Source organism: Macrotis lagotis, chromosome 2 (genome assembly GCF_037893015.1).
Source record: "Macrotis lagotis isolate mMagLag1 chromosome 2, bilby.v1.9.chrom.fasta, whole genome shotgun sequence".
Lineage (NCBI taxonomy): Eukaryota > Metazoa > Chordata > Mammalia > Peramelemorphia > Peramelidae > Macrotis > Macrotis lagotis.
Genome location: NC_133659.1, coordinates 158,054,512 through 158,060,588, shown reverse-complemented (window position 1 = coordinate 158,060,588; position 6,077 = coordinate 158,054,512).

Sequence of the window (6,077 nt, the reverse complement as noted above, 5' to 3'; positions counted from 1 at the left end):
TGTATTCACTAACCTCTATTCTAGAATTTTCTCAGGAATATATAATTTATATAATATGTATATTATATATGAGGCTTTCTCTTAGATTCTATTATCTTTTTCGAAATTTGGGACAATATATCCCCTTCCCCATTGCTCCATAACCTTCCCTGTTTTCCACGATCTTCAAAATATACTTAGCAGCCAGTCTTTTTAGTACCCAAAGAGGTAAGTCATCTGAGTAAGGGGACTTAAATTCATCAAGGCCACCTAATTTGATTTAGTAAATTGATGTTTTTCATCAATAAAAAATTTTTTCCACATCCTTGCCCTTTCCCTCCTCATTGAGTCATCCCATATAATAAAGGTATGGCTCTATGGTTGTCAGACCCCTCTCCTCCGAGCCCCTAAACTCCCGTGATTCTAGAGCCTCTTGGTTTCCAGGCTTTTATAATCTAACCCCTTCTTACCTCCAATCTTGTTATAGTTTACCCCCCCCCCCAATATACTCTAATTATTGTCAGTGCGATTTGAAGTAACCAGATAAGCATAGGAATTTAGGGGCCATTGAAAAGCAAAAGAATTTGTGTACTCTCTGGGATGTTAAAACTCTTAAGGATTTTATTATGAAATATAATAAACAGGTTAAACTTTTCCTCCCAAAGGGTCAACAACAACTGATGGGGAAAATAACAAAAGGCTAGACACAGTTGCTTGGTAGACAAGAGACGGAGTCAGAGAGTTGGCCCCAAGCAGAGGCCCATCTCAGGCTTTATAACTTTGCCTGTTATCTGGTCACTGAAGGCAAAAGGGGAAATTCTTCCCCACTTAATGTGACCGAAAGCAGGTGGAAAGTTGGGAATGAAGAGATAGGATACAAATTTTACATTAAACAATGATACAAAAGTCAAGAGCAAAAACCATCCATTTAACAAGATTTAACAGCATTTTACGATAATAGAATTTTTCCTGCTACATTCATAATTTCTGTATATCATAATGACTCTGGTCTCCTTGCCATGACACTCCAGCTCCCAACAATGACTAGTAATTCTCTACCTCCTGGCTCCTGTAAGAGCCATTTCAGAAAAAAAAAATTTTTTTTAATTAAAAAATTAAATAAAAGAAGCCATTTCAGGCCTTAATATCAGTGCCTTCTCTCTAATGGGATTTTTCTTCAATTTATCCAAATCTTGTTTGTACATAATACTGAAAATTTATATAATTCTTAGAATGTTCTAGGCTCCGTTATGTGCTTTCCAATTATGAACTTGATTATTATAAGTGCTATTATCCACATTTTTCAGATGAAGAAACTGAGTCAAACAGAAGTTAAGTGCCTTGACCAGGGTCATATTGTCAGAGGCTAGGTTTGAACTCGGATCCTATGTACTGTTGCATGATGTCTCTTCTGTTGGACTATGAGACTCTTAAGAACATGAACTTAACCTCTTTGCTTGCTTTGCAAGGTTCTTATGTGCTTTGTAGGCACAGAGTTAACTTGATGTTAGATTAACTGACCCTACTCTAGGCTTTTAAGCAAAGGATGACTGGCTCATTGGGTATGTTCTAAAAGGAATTATTGTTTCAACTCTGAAATTGTATAATTCTAGAAGAACATATCAATTGAGATGTTTAGAGAAGATCTAAAAATGCGACAAGGTATCTGAAGAGCTAATATATAAAAGAATTTGATCTGCTTGGCCTCAGACATTGGGTAGCAGTTGCAGAGAGAGAGAGATTTAGGTTAATCACAAAGATTTAGAATAATCTCACTAAGAAAGTAGATTGTTAAAAATTTCAGTGTGAGCATTTATACTTCAGAAATTGGCAAAGATAAAAATCATATTTGTTGTGTATTTTATGATAGGGAAAATATTAATATAGTTTAAATTTGAGTATTCAAAAGAAAACCAGAAAGTGGATATTAAACATTTAGCAGGGCACCCTTGATGTAGCCTCCTACTGCCCACACTGCTCATCCAATTAGAGCTGTCCTAAAGTAGAACTCATCTTAGGAAGCAGCAGATAATTTACATCCCCTTCTCTTCAGAGGTCTTCAAGCAAAGCCTTATGGATGATCCCTTGTATCCTCAGGAATGGGCTGAGCAGGACATCTCCTAGTTTTCCCTGGAGATTATTGAAAGGTGCGTCCAACTGACAGATTATTCCCATTTCCTCTGTTCTTGTTTCCCAGAACATCACATCCAGGGCAATCAGAGGACCCTTCTTTTAAGGACGATGACCTCTAATTCATATTCACCTATTTCATCCCTAACTCTAATTCACTTCTCAGTGTTCTGATTTGCTAACCTTGTGAATGGTTGAATGATGACCTCTGATGTTCAGAATTTCCCAAAGTCACCTGCCTTTATCCCAAACAGGAATCCCTTGTGAAATACCTGCAGTCTGGGGCCATCTAGTCTACAATTTGGAGAACTTAATGGCCTCATTCCATAATTAGTAGGAAATTTTCTCTTGAATTTAGCCTATATCTGCAATTTTCATACAGTTTTGCTAAGTTTGCCCTCTGGAGTCAAACAGTACAAATATAAACCCTCTTCCATATAAGAAGCATTCAGATATGATGATAGGCTTTGTTTCTCTTCCACCCTCTACATCTCTTCACTGAATTAAATATCACCAATCCCCTTCGAGAAAATAAAGACCTTCTGCCAAGAGTGTTTGAGAGCCATATCTTTGGACTCCTGAGAGCCAGGTGGTAACATTTTCAGCATTGGTATTTACACCTCGGAAATCAGCAAACCTTAGAGTTTATTTTGTTGATTTATAGACTTGAGAAAATGTGAATAATGCAGATTAAATTTAAAATTGTCAGACATTTTTTCTCAAAGAGCTGTTCATTAATCATTTTGCAGCTCATCACTGACATCACTGACATCACTGACACTCCTGAATTCCCTATTCAATGCCATTTATAGGGTTTCCTATTATTTATTCCTTTCAACTGTCTCTGATGAAGCAATCAAACAGGTATTTACTACTGGATGCTATGCCTGGGAAATAGACACAACAGTCCCAAACCTCAAGGATTTTAATATTTTATTGATGGGAAAGATACACAAAGTAAACTCAAAATACCAATGAGGTAATTCAGTGGACTTGCTAGCATAGTGGAAGCTGGGGTTGAGGGGAAGGGGATTAAAAAAAGACCACCTAGAAGGTGAAAGATTTTAAAAGACCCAGTGAGGAAGAAAAGGGCAGCTTGTACAAAGCTACAGAGTCAAAGACAATTATACAGGAGTAGGGGACTAGATTATCATAGAGCCTAGCACACAGTAAATGCTAATTTCAAAAGACTGAAGGTAAAGGATGTTGTCTCCCTCTCAGTAGAGAGGTGGTAGATTATGTTGAATGAAGCACAATTAAAAATATATATTTCTTTTAAAATGTTGAGTTCTAGATTCTCTTCTTCCCACTACCCACAGAGAAGGTAATATGACTTCAACTATATGTGTGAAATCATGCAAAGTATATTTCCATATCAAAAGATAAAGCAAGAAAATTACTCTTCAATTTGCAACTGAGTTTACCATTCTCTCTCTGGAGATAGTTTTTCATCAGGAGTCTTGGGAAGTATCTTGGATCATTGTCCCAATCAGAGTTACCAAGTCTTTCACAGTTGACATTCACTACAATGTAACTGTCACTGTACACAGTGATATCCTGGTCTTTCTCATTTCACTTTGCATCAGTTTATAAAAGTCTTGTCCTGCGTTTTTCTGAAACCACCTTATTTCCCACAACAGAGTAGTACTTTATCACAATCATATGCTCCAACTTGTTGAGCCATTCCCGGATTGATGAGCATCCTCTGGAAGGCCTTTCTCACTGTCTAAATCTGAAGCTCTTTATTCAGTTCTCTTACCCTTTGCTTCACTTTTTGGCACTTTTGACAATCTACTGAATATTAAGCTTGACTTGGGGGAAAGATCACTGAGAAGAAAGGGTGGTAAGATGGCCAAACATTGGACCCTAGTATTCGGAGGTTATAGCATGACTGGAGGCACAGTTTACAATTAGACAAATGTTTAAGAAGCTTGAAACGGCAGTTGACATAACTTTGCTATGTTATGTATAACCTTCTATTAATGATTTTAGAAAAGGATTACCAGTGTAAGAAAATTTTAAGTACTCTGCCTAGTAGGTCCAAAATTTGCTTTTTTTTTTAGATCCCCAGATTCAGTAATCGCATAAATGAAAGGGACAATGCAGAGGAAGATAGGAACTCATAGACTGCAGAAAGGAAGTATGATTTCTAATGTAGTTTTGCTAGAAAATATACCAAATCCTGCTGAGTTGAGGCATCTAAGGGAAAATAAAGATGAGTTATAAGGATTAGGAACCATTGCTAAAAGGTGTGGGCCTAATACATATCATCCTCTGGGGAATCATTTCCTTCACTGGGAGTCTGAGATTGGTGACTTTCACAACCAAGAAACCTAATTAGAAATTTTCAGATATTTTTAAACCTTATGCTTATGAATCATTAGAAGAATGGTCATGAGAATGTGATATAATGTGGGAAGTACAGGGGTTTTGTTCATTTCAAGGTTCTATCATCTGGAAAGATTACAGATTTTCGAATGTGAAGCAACTGAACCATTAGGGGTCCCAGAATGAGAATGCCTTTTCTCCATTTTTTTTGATAGCTAAAATGGAGAATTTTGTATCTTTGGCCTTACAAAGATGAATTCCCTCTGAAGCTGCTTCCAGAATGAGGGAGAGCAAGAGAAGGGATGAAATATTTTAAAGAAATGAGTTTAGTAACTGGATTTATGTCCCCTTTGCATAGTTCTCTGCCCTCCCCCCAAACAAAACAAAACTACAATTAGATTCTGCTTTTTTGGGAAACATCAGATTTTATCTATGGTCTGACTGGGCTGATCAACTGGTAAAATTTGAGTGAGTCTGAAGCAGCAGTAGTTTTTTTTTTTCTGTTTTTGCTTTTTGTAAGGCAATGGGGTTAAGTGATTTGCCCAAGGTCACACTGTTAGGTAATAAGTGTCTGAGGGCACATTTGAACTCAGGTCCTCCTGACTCCAGGATTCGTGTTTTATCCACTGCACCTAGGCCAGGAGGACCTAGCTGTCCTCAGCAGCAGCAGTTTTAAAGGTAAAATGGACTGTGCATACAAATGGGTGCTCTGGAAATTGTGAGAAGTACTGGGCCCACTCCCATGTTAGTGGGACACAAGGTGGAGATAATTCTTCCCTTTGGGAGTTTGGGTATGCCTTCTGAAGTGATAAACTGTCAGCCTGTGACATACTGTGAAATTGTAGGAAGACAGCTGGGACTAGGGCAATAGAAAGCCTTCTACACCTTGTTATTCTGAGTCACTCCAGTCTTGATACCAGATTTTAGGAATTGTTAGAATGAGTTGCACTAGGGAAAAAACTAAGGTTCAGATTATCTACCTGCAGGACCACAAGGAGACTAGAATTTTTTTAAGTTTATGGAATAAAACATGCATTTCCATAACACTTTACAATAAAAAGATGATTGCACATGAAATTGCAAAACCACTATGCAGAACTTGCTATTCCTTTCAAATATACAAGATTATCAAGAAATTTTCTATTTTTCCCTTTTTTTTTTGCTTTCCTCTAAACTTCCTCCCCTCCATGCTAAAAGAAAGGTTAGCAGTACCAAAACTGAATAAGGCTGTAGTTATCAAAACTATCTGGTAATGGCTAAGAAAATACAAAGGTAGCTCAATGGAATGGAGTATACACACAATTTACAACAACAAACATAACTTTGTTTTTGATGAGTGAAAACAGTTCAGATTTGGAGATAAGAATTCATTACTTGGTAAAAAAAATTGTTGGGAAACCTGGAAAATAGTATGGCAGAAACTGGACATATCAAATATTATTTACCAAAATAAGGTAAAATGAATATAAGATCTAGATATAAATTATATAGATATTTACAAGAAAATTTGAACATGGATTATATCATCTTAATTCATTCCCCAGTTCCAGTTGCAGTTCATGGCAAAACCATGAAGAAGTTGGATGAAGTAATCATAAGAAAACTACTTTTTAGGGACAGTTAAGTGGCACAAGGAATAG